This window comes from Phyllobates terribilis, unplaced genomic scaffold, assembly GCF_046119375.1.
Source record: "Phyllobates terribilis strain yellow unplaced genomic scaffold, ASM4611937v1 Scaffold_253__1_contigs__length_2831437, whole genome shotgun sequence".
NCBI classification, from domain to species: Eukaryota; Metazoa; Chordata; class Amphibia; order Anura; family Dendrobatidae; genus Phyllobates; species Phyllobates terribilis.
The window spans coordinates 1121185-1136756 of NW_027363013.1; positions in this window are offsets into that span (position 1 = coordinate 1121185).

The window sequence follows — 15572 nt, forward strand, 5'->3', positions numbered from 1 at the left end:
AAAAAAAGTGAAATTTTCAAAAATCCAGAAAATTGGCTGAAAACGACTAAATATCAAGGACTCATTGGGCGAATCGCTCTGGAACTGAAAGCAGAACGCTCACTGACATTTTCCCTATCTGAAAGTCTGATAAATGCCGGAAAAATTACTAAGTCCAAAAAAAAATTTTTTTTCAACTTTTTTCAATTTTATCCCCGTGGGATATATATTCTACCCATAAACATTTGGACCTCTCCTGGGGTTCCCTCACACATATTATTCCCTCATTTAGTGGATATTTTCACAAAAAAGTGAAATTTTCAAAAATCCAGAAAATTGGCTGAAAACTACTAAATATCAACGATTCATTGGGCGAATCGCTCTGGAACTGAAATCGGAATGCTCACTGACAATTCCCCTATCTGAAAGTCTGATAAACGACGGAAAAATGACTAAGTTCCCAAAAAAATTTTTTTCAACTTTTTTCAATTTTACCCCCGTGGGATATATATTCTACCCACACACATTTTGAACTCTCCTTGGGTACCCTCACACATATTATTCTCTCATTTAGTGGATATTTTCACAAAAAAGTGACATTTTCAAAAATCCAGAAAATTGCCTGAAAACGACTAAATATCAAGGACTCATTGGGCGAATCACTCTGAAACTGAAATCGGAACGCTCACTGACATTTCCGCTATCTGAAAGTCTGATAAACGCCCGACAAATGACTAAGTCCAAAAAAAAAATTTTTGCAACTTTTTTCAATTTTACCCCCGAGGGATATATATTCTACCCACACACATTTGGAACTCTCCTGGGATACCCTCACACATATTATTCCGTCATTTAGTGGATATTTTCACAAAAAAGTGAAATTTTCAAAAATCCAGAAAATTGGCTGAAAACGACTAAATATCAAGGACTCATTGGGCGAATCGCTCTGGAACTGAAATCGGAATGCTCACTGACATTTCCCCTATCTGAAAGTCTGATAAACGCCGGAAAAATGACTAAGTCCAAAAAAAAAATTTTTTCAACTTTTTTCAATTTTACCCCCGAGGGATATATATTCTACCCACACACATTTGGAACTCTCCTGGGGTACCCTCACACATATTATTCCGTCATTTAGTGGATTTTTTCACAAAAAAGTGAAATTTTCAAAAATCCAGAAAATTGGCTGAAAACGACTAAATATCAAGGACTCATTGGGCGAATCGCTCTGGAACTGAAATCGGAACGCTCACTGACATTTCCCCTATCTGAACGTCTGATAAACGCCGGGAAAATTACTAAGTACCAAAAAGATGTTTTTTTCAACTTTTTTCAATTTTATCCCCGTGGGATATATATTCTACCCACACACATTTGGGACTCTCCTGGGGTTCCCTCACACATATTATTCCCTCATTTAGTGGATATTTTTACAAAAAAGAGAAATTTTCAAAAATCCAAAATATTGGCTGAAAACGACTAAATATCAAGGACTCATTGGGCGAATCGCCCTGGAACTGAAATCGGAATGCTCACTGACATTTGCCCTATCTGAAAGTCTGATAAACTCCGGAAAAATGACTGTCCAAAAAAAAATTTTTTTAAACTTTTTTCAATTTCATCCCCGTGGGATATATATTCTACCCACACACATTTGGAACTCTCCTGGGGAACCCTCACACATATTATTCCGTCATTTAGTGGATATTTTCACAAAAAAGTGAAATTTTCAAAAATTCAGAAAATTGGCTGAAAACGACTAAATATCAAGGACTCATTGGGCGAATCGCTCTGGAACTGAAATCGGAACGCTCACTCACATTTCCCCTATCTGAAAGTCTGATAAACGACGGAAAAATGACTGTCCAAAAAAAAATTTTTTTAAACTTTTTTCAATTTTACCCCCATTGGGATATATATTCTACCCACACACATTTGGAACTCTCCTGGGGTACCCTCACACATATTATTCCCTCATTTAGTGGATATTTTCACAAAAAAGTGAAATTTTCAAAAATCCAGATAATTGGCTGAAAACGACTAAATATCAAGGACTCATTGGGCGAATCGCTCTGGAACTGAAATCGGAATGCTCACTGACATTTCCCCTATCTGAAAGTCTGATGAACGCCGGAAAGATGACGAAGTCCAAAAAAAAAAAATTTTTCAACTTTTTTCAATTTTACCCCCGTGGGATATATATTCTACCCACACACATTTGGAACTATCCTGGGTTACCCTCACACATATTATTCCCTCATTTAGTGGATATTTTCACAAAAAAGTGAAATTTTCAAAAATCCAGAAAATTGGCTGAAAACAACTAAATATCAAGGACTCATTGGGCGAATCGCTCTGGAACTGAAATCGGAACGCTCACTCACATTTCCCCTATCTGAAAGTCTGATAAACGCCGGAAAAATGACTAAGTCCCAAGAAAAATTTTTTAAAACTTTTTTCAATTTTACCCCCGTGGGATATACAGTTATTTGAAAAAGTTTGGGCACCCCTATTAATCTTAAGCTTAATGTTTTATAAAAATTGGTGTTTTTGCAACAGCTATTTCAGTTTGATATATGTAATAACTGTTGGACACAGTAATTTTTATGCCTTGAAATGAGGTTTATTGTACTAACCGAAAAGGTGCAATCTGCATTCAAACAAAATTTGACAGGTGCATAAGTATGGGCACCCTTATCATTTTCTTGTTTTAAATACTCCTACCTACTTTTTGCTGACTTAGTAAAGCACTTTTTTTGGTTTTGTAACCTCATTGAGCTTTGAACTTCAGAGCCAGGTGTATGCAATCATGAGAAAAGCTACTTAAAGTGTCCACTTGCAAGTTGTTCTCCTGTTTGAATCTCCTCTGAAGAGTGGCATCATGGGCTCCTCAAAACAACTGTCAAATGATCTGAAAACAAAGATTATTCAACATAGTTGTTCAGGGGAAGGATACAAAAAGCTGTCTCAGAGATTTAACCTGTCAGTTTCCACTGTGAGGAACATAGTAAGGAAATGGAAGATCACAGGGACAGTTCTTGTTAAGGCCAGAAGTGGCAGGCCAAGAAAAACATCAGAAAGGCAGAAAAGAAGAATGGTGAGATCAGTCAAGGACAATCCTCAGACCACCTCCAGAGAGCTGCAGCATCAACTTGCTGCAGATGGTGTCACTGTGCATCAGTCAACTATACAACGCACTTTGCACAAGGAGAAGCTGTATGGGAGAGTGATGCGAAAGAAGCCGTTTCTGCAAGCACGCCACAAACAGAGTCGGCTGAGGTATGCAAAAGCACATTTGGAGAAGCCAATTTCTTTTTTGAAGAAGGACCTGTGGACTGATGAAATCAAGATTGAGTTGTTTGGTCATACAAAAAGGCGTTATGCATGGTGGCAAAAAAACACAGCATTCCAAGAAAAACACTTGCTACCCACAGTGAAATTTGGTGGAGGTTCCATCATGCTTTGGGGCTGTGTGGCCAATGCCGGCACCGGGAATCTTGTTAAAGTTGAGGGACGCATGGATTCCACTCAGTATCAGCAGATTCTTGACAATAATGTTCAAGAATCAGTGTTAAAGTTGAAGTTACGCAGGGGATGGATCTTTCAGCAAGACAATGATCCAAAACACCGCTCCAAATCTACTCAGGCATTCATGCAGAGGAACAATTACAATGTTCTGGAATGGCCATCCCAGTCCCCAGACCTGAATATCATTGAACATCTGTGGGATCATTTGAAGAGGGCTGTCCATGCTCGGCTACCATCAAACTTAACTGAACTGGACTTGTTTTGTAAAGAGGAATGGTCAAAAATACCTTCATCCAGGATCCAGGAACTCATTAAAAGCTACAGAAAGCGACGAGAGGCTGTTATTTTTGCAAAAGGAGGATCTACTAAATATTAATGTCACTTTTCAGGTGAGGTGCCCATACTTATGCACCTGTCAAATTTAGCTTGAATGCAGATTGCACATTTTCTGTTAGTACAATAAACCTCATTTCAAAGCAGAAACATTACTGTGTCCAACAGTTATTACATATATCAAGCTGAAATAGCTGTTGCAAAAACACCAATTTTTATAAAACAATAAGCTTAAGATTAATAGGGGTGCCCAAACTTTTTCATATGACTGTATATTCTACCCACACACATTTGGAACTCTCCTGGGGTACCCTCACACATATTATTCCCTCATTTAGTGGATATTTTCACAAAAAAGTGATATTTTCAAAAATCCAAAATATTGGCTGAAAACGACTAAATATCAAGGACTCATTGGGCGAATCGCTCTGGAACTGAAATCGGAACGCTCACTGACAATTCCCCTATCTGAAAGTCTGATAAACTCAGAAAAAATGACTGTCCAAAAAAAAATTTTTTTAAACTTTTTTCAATTTTACCCCCATTGGGATATATATTCTACCCACACACATTTGGAACTCTCCTGGGGTACCCTCACACATATTATTCCGTCATTTAGTGGATATTTTCACAAAAAAGTGAAATTTTCAAAAATCCAGAAAATTGGCTGAAAACGACTAAATATCAGGGACTCATTGGGCGAATCGCTCTGGAACTGAAATCGGAATGCTCACTGACATTTGCCCTATCTGAAAGTCTGATAAACGCCGGAAAAATGACTAAGTCCAAAAAAAAATTTTTTTCAACTTTTTTCAATTTTACCCCCGTGGGATATATATTCTACCCACACACATTTGGAACTCTCCTGGGGTACCCTCACACATATTATTCTCTCATTTAGTGGATATTTTAACAAAAAAGTGAAATTTTCAAAAATCCAGAAAATTGGCTGAAAACGACTAAATATCAAGGACTCATTGGGCGAATCGCTCTGGAACTGAAATCGGAATGCTCACTGACATTTCCCCTATCTGAAAGTCTGATGAACGCCGGAAAGATTACTAAGTCCAAAAAAAAAAATTTTTAAACTTTTTTCAATTTTACCCCCGTGGGATATATATTCTACCCACACACATTTGGAACTCTCCTGGGGTACCCTCACACATATTATTCCCTCATTTAGTGGATATTTTCACAAAAAAGTGATATTTTCAAAAATCCAAAATATTGGCTGAAAACGACTAAATATCAAGGACTCATTGGGCGAATCGCTCTGGAACTGAAATCGGAACGCTCACTGACATTTCCCCTATCTGAAAGTCTGATAAACTCCGGAAAAATGACTGTCCAAAAAAAAATTTTTTTAAACTTTTTTAAATTTTACCCCCGTGGGATATATATTCTACCCAAACACATTTGGAACTCTCCTGGGGTACCCTCACACATATTATTCCCTCATTTAGTGGATATTTTCACAAAAAAGTGAAATTTTCAAAAATCCAGAAATTGGCTGAAAATGTCTAAATATCAAGGACTCATTGGGCGAATCGCTCTGGAACTGAAATCGGAACGCTCACTGACATTTCCCCTATCTGAAAGTCTGATAAACTCCGGAAAAATGACTAATTCCCCAAAAAAAATTTTTTAAACTTTTTTCAATTTTACCCACGTGGGATATATATTGTACCCACACACATTTGGAACTATCCAGGGGTACCCTCACACATATTATTCCCTCATTTAGTGGATATTTTCACAAAAAAGTGAAATTTTCAAAAATCCGGAAATTGGCTGAAAATGTCTAAATATCAAGGACTCATTGGACGAATCGCTCTGGAACTGAAATCGGAACGCTCACTGACATTTGCCCTATCTGAAAGTCTGATAAAATGACTAAGTCCAAAACAAAAAAATTTTCAACTTTTTTCAAATTTATCCCCGTGGGATATATATTCTACCCACACATTTGGGACTCTCCTGGGGTACCCTCACACACATTATTCCCTCATTAAGTGGATATTTTCACAAAAAAGTGACATTTTCAAAAATCCAAAATATTTTCTGAAAACGAATAAATATCACGGACTCATTGGGCTAATCGCCCTGGAACTGAAATCGGAACGCTCACTGACATTTGCCCTATCTGAAAGTCTGATAAACGCCGGAAAAATGACTAAGTCCAAAAAAAAAAAAGTTTCAATTTTTTCAATTTTACCCCCCATGTGATATATATTCTACCCACACACATTTGGAACTCTCCTGGGGTACCCTCACACATATTATTCGCTCATTTAGTGGATATTTTCACAAAAAAGTGAAATTTTCAAAAATCCAGAAAATTGGCTGAAAACGACTAAATATCAAGGACTCATTAGGCGAATCGCTCTGGAACTGAAATCGGAACGCTGACTGACATTTCCCCTATCTGAAAGTCTGATAAACGCGGGAAAAATGACTAAGTCCAAAAAAAAATTTTTTTCAACTTTTTTCAATTTTACCCCCGTGGGATATATATTCTACCCACACACATTTGGAACTCTCCTGGGGTACCCTCACACATATTATTCCCTCATTTAGTGGATATTTTCACAAAAAAGTGAAATTTTCAAAAATCCAAAATATTGGCTGAAAAAGACTAAATATCAAGGACTCATTGGGGCGAATCGCTCTGGAACTGAAATCGGAACGCTCACTGACATTTCCCCTATGTGAAAGTCTGATAAACGCAGGAAAAATGACTAAGTCCCAAAAAGAATTTTTTAACTTTTTTCAATTTTACCCACGTGCGATATATATTGTACCCACATACATTTGGAACTCTCCTGGGGTACCCTCACACATATTATTCCCTCATTTAGTGGATATTTTCACAAAAAAGTGAAATTTTCAAAAATCCAGAAAATTGGCTGAAAACAAGTAAATATCAAGGATTCATTGGGCGAATCGCTTCGGAACTGAAATCGGAACACTCACTCACATTTCCCCTATCTGAAAGTCTGATAAACTCCGGAAAAATGACTAAGTCCCCAAAAAATTTTTTTTAAACTTTTTTCAATTTTACCCACGTGGGATATATATTGTACCCACACACATTTGGAACTCTCCTGGGGAACCCTCACACATATTATTCCATCATTTAGTGGATATTTTCACAAAAAAGTGAAATTTTCAAAAATCCAGAAAATTGGCTGAAAACGTCTAAATATCAAGGACTCATTGGGCGAATCGCTCTGGAACTGAAATCGGAACGCTCACTGACATTTCCCCTATCTGAAAGACTGATAAACTCCGGAAAAATGACTGTCCAAAAAAAAAATTTTTTAAACTTTTTTCAATTTTACCCCCATTGGGATATATATTCTACCCACACACATTTGGAACTCTCCTGGGGTACCCTCACACATATTATTCCCTCATTTAGTGGATATTTTCACAAAAAAGTAAAATTTTCAAAAATCCAGAAAATTGGCTGAAAATGACGAAATATCAAGGACTCATTGGGCGAATCGCTCTGGAACTGAAATCGGAACGCTCACTGACATTTCCCCTATCTGAAAGTCTGATAAACGCCGGAAAAATTACTAAGTCCAAAAAAAAATTTTTTTCAACTTTTTTCAATTTTACCCACGTGGGATATATTTTGTACCCACACACATTTGGAACTCTCCTGGGGTACCCTCACACATATTATTCCCTCATTTAGTGGATATTTTCACAAAAAAGTGAAATTTTCAAAAATCCAGAAAATTGGCTGAAAACGAATAAATATCAAGGACTCATTGCGTGAATCGCTCTGGAACTGAAATCGGAACGCTCACTGACATTTCCCCTATCTGAAAGTCTGATAAACGCCGGAAAAATTACTAAGTCCAAAAAAAAATTTTTATTCAACTTTTTTCAATTTTATCCCCGTGGGATATATATTCTACCCACACACATTTGGAACTCTCCTGGGGAACCCTCACACATATTATTCCGTCATTTAGTGGATATTTTCACAAAAAAGTGAAATTTTCAAAAATCCAGAAATTGGCTGAAAATGTCTAAATATCCAGGACTCATTGGTCGAATCGCTCTGGAACTGAAAGCGGAACGCTCACTGACATTTGCCCTATCTGAAAATCTGATAAAATGACTAAGTCCAAAACAAAAAAATTTTCAATTTTTTTCAATTTTACCCCCGTGGGATATATATTCTACCCACACACATTTGGGACTCTCCTGGGGTACCCTCACAAATATTATTCCCTCATTTAGTGGATATTTTCCCAAAAAAGAGAAATTTTCAAAAATCCAGAAAATTGGCTGAAAACGACTAAATATCAAGGACTCATTGGGCAAATCGCTCTGGAACTGAAATCGGAACGCTCACTGACATTTCCCCTATCTGAGAGTCTGATAAACGCCGGAAAAATGACTAAGTCCAAAAAAAAATTTTTTTCAACTTTTTTCAATTTTACCCCCGTGGGATATATATTCTACCCACACACATTTGGAACTCTCCTGGGGTACCCTCACACATATTATTCCCTCAAGTAGTGGATATTTTCACAAAAAAGTGATATTTTCAAAAATCCAGAAAATTGGCTGAAAACGACTAAATATCAAGGACTCATTGGGCGAATCGCTCTGGAACTGAAATCGGAATGCTCGCTGACATTTCCCCTATCTGAAAGTCTGATGAACGCCGGAAAAAGTACTAAGTCCAAAAAAAATTTTTTTTCAACTTTTTTCAATTTCATCCCTGTGGGATATATATTCTACCCACACACATTTGGAACTCTCCTGGGGTACCCTCACACATATTATGCCCTCATTTAGTGGATATTTTCACAAAAAAGTGAAATTTTCAAAAATCCAGAAAATTGGCTGAAAACAACTAAATATCAAGGACTCATTGGGCGAATCGCTCTGGAACTGTAATCGGAACGCTCACTGACATTTTCCCTATCTGAAAGTCTGATAAACAGCGGAAAAATTACTAAGTCCAAAAAAAATTTTTTTCAAACTTTTTTTAATTTTACCGCCGTGGGATATATATTCTACCCACACACATTTGGAACTCTCCTGGGGTACCCTCACACATATTATTCTCTCATTTAGTGGATATTTTCACAAAAAAGTGAAATTTTCAAAAATCCGTAAAATTGGCTGAAAACGACTAAATATCAAGGACTCATTGGGCGAATCTCTCTGGAACTGAAATCGAAACGCTCACTGACGTTTCCCCTATGTGAAAGTCTGATAAACGCAGGAAAAATGACTAAGTCCAAAAAAAATAATTTTTCAACTTTTTTCAATTTTACCCCGTGGGATATATATTCTACCCACACACATTTGGAACTCTCCTGGGGTACCCTCACACATATTATTCTCTCATTTAGTGGATATCTTCACAAAAAAGTGAAATTTTCAAAAATCCAGAAAATTGGCTGAAAACGACTATATATCAAGGACTCATTGGGTGAATCGCTCTGGAACTGAAATCTGAACGCTCACTGACCTTTCCCCTATGTGAAAGTCTGATAAACGCAGGAAAAATGACTAAGTCCAAAAAAAAAAATTTTTCAACTTTTTTCAATTTTACCACCGTGGGATATATATTCTACCCACACACATTTGGAACTCTCCTGGGGTACCCTCACACATATTATTCCCTCATTTAGTGGATGTTTTCACAAAAAAGTGAAATTTTCAAAAATCCAGAAAATTGGCTGAAAACGACTAAATATTAAGGACTCATTGGGCGAATCGCTCTGGAACTGAAATCTGAACGCTCACTGACATTTCCCCTATCTGTGAAAGTCTGATAAACGCCGGAAAAATTACTAAGTCCCAAAAAAAAATGTTTTCAACTTTTTTCAATTTTACCCCCGTGGGATATATATTCTACCAACACACGTTTGGAATTCTCCTGGGGTACCCTCACACATATTATTCTCTCATTTAGTGAATATTTTCACAAAAAAGTGAAATTTTCAAAAATCCAGAAAATTGGCTGAAAACGACTAAATATCAAGGACTCATTGGGCGAATCGCTCTGGAACTGAAATCGGAATGCTCGCTGACATTTCCCCTATCTGAAAGTCTGATGTACGCCGGAAAAATTACTAAGTCCAAAAAAAATTTTTTTTCAACTTTTTTCAATTTCATCCCCGTGGGATATATATTCTACCCACACACATTTGGAACTCTCCTGGGGTACCCTCACACATATTATGCCCTCATTTAGTGGATATTTTCACAAAAAAGTGAAATTTTCAAAAATCCAGAAAATTGGCTGAAAACAACTAAATATCATGGACTCATTGGGCGAATCGCTCTGGAACTGTAATCGGAACGCTCACTGACATTTTCCCTATCTGAAAGTCTGATAAACAACGGAAAAATTACTAAGTCCAAAAAAAATTTTTTTTTAACTTTTTTCAATTTTACCCCCGTGGGATATATATTCTACCCACACACATTTGGAACTCTCCTGGGGTACCCTCACACATATTATTCTCTCATTTAGTGGATATCTTCACAAAAAAGTGAAATTTTCAAAAATCCAGAAAATTGGCTGAAAACGACTAAATATCAAGGACTCATTGGGTGAATCGCTCTGGAACTGAAATCTGAACACTCACTGACCTTTCCCCTATTTGAAAGTCTGATAAATGCCGGAAAAATTACTAAGTCCAAAAAAAAATTTTTTTCAACTTTTTTCAATTTTACCCCCGTGGGATATATATTCTACCCACACACATTTGGAACTCTCCTGGGGTACCCTCACACATATTATTCCCTCATTTAGTGGATATTTTCACAAAAAAGTGAAATTTTCAAAAATCCTAAAAATTGGCTGAAAACGACTAAATATCAAGGACTCATTGGGCAAATCGCTCTGGAACTGAAATCGGAACGCTCACTGACATTTCCCCTATCTGTGAAAGTCTGATAAATGCCGGAAAAATTACTAAGTCCAAAAAAAATTTTTTTTAAACTTTTTTCAATTTTACCCCCGTGGGATATATATTCTACCCACACACATTTGGAACTCTCCTGGGGTACCCTCACACATATTATTCTCTCATTTAGTGGATATCTTCACAAAAAAGTGAAATTTTCAAAAATCCAGAAAATTGGCTGAAAACGACTAAATATCAAGGACTCATTGGGCGAAGCGCTCTGGAACTGAAATCTGAACGCTCACTGACATTTCCCCTTTGTGAAAGTCTGATAAACGCAGGAAAAATGACTAAGTCCAAAAAAAAAAATTTAAAAACTTTTTTCAATTTTACCCCCGTGGGATATATATTCTCCCCACACACATTTGGAACTCTCCTGGGGTACCCTCACACATATTATGCCCTCATTTAGTGGATATTTTCACAAAAAAAGTGAAATTTTCAAAAATCCAGAAAATTGGCTGAAAACGACTAAATATCAAGGACTCATTGGGCGAATCGCTCCTGAACTGAAATCTGAACGCTCACTGACATTTCCCGTATCTGAAAGTCTGATAAATGCCGGAAAAATTACTAAGTCCAAAAAAAAATGTTTTTCAACTTTTTTCAATTTTACCCCCGTGGGATATATATTCTACCCACACACATTTGGAACTCTCCTGGGGTACCCTCACACATATTATTCTCTCATTTAGTGAATATTTTCACAAAAAAGTGAAATTTTCAAAAATCCAGAAAATTGGCTGAAAACGACTAAATATCAAGGACTCATTGGGCGAATCGCTCTGGAACTGAAATCGGAATGCTCGCTGACATTTCCCCTATCTGAAAGTCTGATGTACGCCGGAAAAATTACTAAGTCCAAAAAAAATTTTTTTTCAACTTTTTTCAATTTCATCCCCGTGGGATATATATTCTACCCACACACATTTGGAACTCTCCTGGGGTACCCTCACACATATTATGCCCTCATTTAGTGGATATTTTCACAAAAAAGTGAAATTTTCAAAAATCCAGAAAATTGGCTGAAAACAACTAAATATCATGGACTCATTGGGCGAATCGCTCTGGAACTGTAATCGGAACGCTCACTGACATTTTCCCTATCTGAAAGTCTGATAAACAACGGAAAAATTACTAAGTCCAAAAAAAATTTTTTTTTAACTTTTTTCAATTTTACCCCCGTGGGATATATATTCTACCCACACACATTTGGAACTCTCCTGGGGTACCCTCACACATATTATTCCCTCATTTAGTGGATATTTTCACAAAAAAGTGAAATTTTCAAAAATCCTAAAAATTGGCTGAAAACGACTAAATATCAAGGACTCATTGGGCAAATCGCTCTGGAACTGAAATCGGAACGCTCACTGACATTTCCCCTATCTGTGAAAGTCTGATAAATGCCGGAAAAATTACTAAGTCCAAAAAAAATTTTTTTTAAACTTTTTTCAATTTTACCCCCGTGGGATATATATTCTACCCACACACATTTGGAACTCTCCTGGGGTACCCTCACACATATTATTCTCTCATTTAGTGGATATCTTCACAAAAAAGTGAAATTTTCAAAAATCCAGAAAATTGGCTGAAAACGACTAAATATCAAGGACTCATTGGGCGAAGCGCTCTGGAACTGAAATCTGAACGCTCACTGACATTTCCCCTTTGTGAAAGTCTGATAAACGCAGGAAAAATGACTAAGTCCAAAAAAAAAAATTTAAAAACTTTTTTCAATTTTACCCCCGTGGGATATATATTCTCCCCACACACATTTGGAACTCTCCTGGGGTACCCTCACACATATTATGCCCTCATTTAGTGGATATTTTCACAAAAAAAGTGAAATTTTCAAAAATCCAGAAAATTGGCTGAAAACGACTAAATATCAAGGACTCATTGGGCGAATCGCTCCTGAACTGAAATCTGAACGCTCACTGACATTTCCCGTATCTGAAAGTCTGATAAATGCCGGAAAAATTACTAAGTCCAAAAAAAAATGTTTTTCAACTTTTTTCAATTTTACCCCCGTGGGATATATATTCTACCCACACACATTTGGAACTCTCCTGGGGTACCCTCACACATATTATGCCCTCATTTAGTGGATATTTTCACAAAAAAGTGAAATTTTCAAAAATCCAGAAAATTGGCTGAAAACGACTAAATATCAAGGACTCATTGGGCGAATCGCTCTGGAACTGAAATCGGAATGCTCACTGACATTTCCCCTATCTGAAAGTCTGATAAATGCCGGAAAAATTACTAAGTCCAAAAAAAAATTTTTTTCAACTTTTTTCAATTTTACCCCCGTGGGATATATATTCTACCCACACACATTTGGAACTCTCCTGGGGTACCCTCACACATATTATTCCCTCATTTAGTGGATATTTTCACAAAAAAGTGAAATTTTCAAAAATCCTAAAAATTGGCTGAAAACGACTAAATATCAAGGACTCATTGGGCAAATCGCTCTGGAACTGAAATCGGAACGCTCACTGATATTTCCCCTATCTGTGAAAGTCTGATAAACGCCAGAAAAATTACTAAGTCCCAAAAATAAATGTTTTCAACTTTTTTCAATTTTACCCCCGTGGGATATATATTCTACCCACACACATTTGGAACTCTCCTGGGGTACCCTCACACATATTATGCCCTCATTTAGTGGATATTTTCACAAAAAAGTGAAATTTTCAAAAATCCAGAAAATTGGCTGAAAACGACTAAATATCAAGGACTCATTGGGCGAATCGCTCTGGAACTGAAATCGGAATGCTCGCTGACATTTCCCCTATCTGAAAGTCTGATGAACGCCGGAAAAATTACTAGGTCCAAAAAAAATTTTTTTTCAACTTTTTTCAATTTCATCCCCGTGGGATATATATTCTACCCACACACATTTGGAACTCTCCTGGGGTACCCTCACACATATTATGCACTCATTTAGTGGATATTTTCACAAAAAAGTGAAATTTTCAAAAATCCAGAAAATTGGCTGAAAACAACTAAATATCAAGGACTCATTGGGCGAATCGCTCTGGAACTGTAATCGGAACGCTCACTGACATTTTCCCTATCTGAAAGTCTAATAAACAGCGGAAAAATTACTAAGTCCAAAAAAAATTTTTTTTAAACTTTTTTCAATTTTACCCCCGTGGGATATATATTCTACCCACACACATTTGGAACTCTCCTGGGGTACCCTCACACATATTATGCCCTCATTTAGTGGATATTTTCACAAAAAAAGTGAAATTTTCAAAAATCCAGAAAATTGGCTGAAAACGACTAAATATCAAGGACTCATTGGGCGAATCGCTCTGGAACTGAAATCGGAACGCTCACTGACATTTCCCCTATGTGAAAGTCTGATAAACGCCGGAAAAATAACTAAGTTAAAAAAAAATTTTTTTTCAACTTTTTTCAATTTTATCCCCGTGGGATATATATTCTACCCACACACATTTGGAACTCTCCTGGGGTACCCTCACACATATTATTCTCTCATTTAGTGGATATTTTCACAAAAAAGTGAAATTTTCAAAAATCCAGAAAATTGGCTGAAAACGACTAAATATCACGGACTCATTGGGCGAATGGCTCTGGAACTGAAATCGGAACGCTCACTGACATTTCCCCTATGTGAAAGTCTGATAAACGCCGGAAAAATGACTAAGTTCAAAAAAAAAATTTTTTCAACTTTTTTCAATTTTACCCCCGTGGGATATTTTCCTGACCTTTCTGATAAACGCAGGTAAAATGACAAAGTCCAAAAAAAAAAATTTTTAAACTTTTTTCAATTTTACCCCCGTGGGATATATATTCTACCCACACACATTTGGAACTCTCCTGGGGTACCCTCACACATATTATGCCCTCATTTAGTGGATATTTTCACAAAAAAAGTGAAATTTTCAAAAATCCAGAAAATTGGCTGAAAACGACTAAATATCAAGGACTCATTGGGCGAATCGCTCTGGAACTGAAATCTGAACACTCACTGACATTTCCCCTATCTGAAAGTCTGATAAATGCCGGAAAAATTACTAAGTCCAAAAAAAAATGTTTTTCAACTTTTTTCAATTTTACCCCCGTGGGATATATATTCTACCCACACACATGTGGAACTCTCCTGGGGTACCCTCACACATATTATGCCCTCATTTAGTGGATATTTTCACAAAAAAGTGAAATTTTCAAAAATCTAGAAAATTGGCTGAAAACGACTAAATATCAAGGACTCATTGTGCGAATCGCTCTGGAACTGAAATCGGAACGCTCACTGACATTTCCCCTATGTGAAAGTCTGATAAACGCCGGAAAAATAACTAAGTTCAAAAAAATATTTTTTTCAACCTTTTTCAATTTTACCCCCGTGGGATATATATTCTACCCACACACATTTGGAACTCTCCTGGGGTACCCTCACACATATTATGCCCTCATTTAGTGGATATTTTCACAAAAAAGTGAAATTTTCAAAAATCCAGAAAATTGGCTGAAAACGACTAAATATGAAGGACTCATTGGGCGAATCGCTCTGGAACTGAAATCGGAACGCTCACTGACATTTCCCCTATGTGAAAGTCTGATAAACGCCGGAAAAATAACTAAGTTCAAAAAAAAAATTTTTTCAACTTTTTTCAATTTTATCCCCGTGGGATATATATTCTACCCACACACATTTGGAACTCTCCTGGGGTACCCTCACACATATTATTCTCTCATTTAGTGGATATTTTCACAAAAAAGTGAAATTTTCAAAAATCCAGA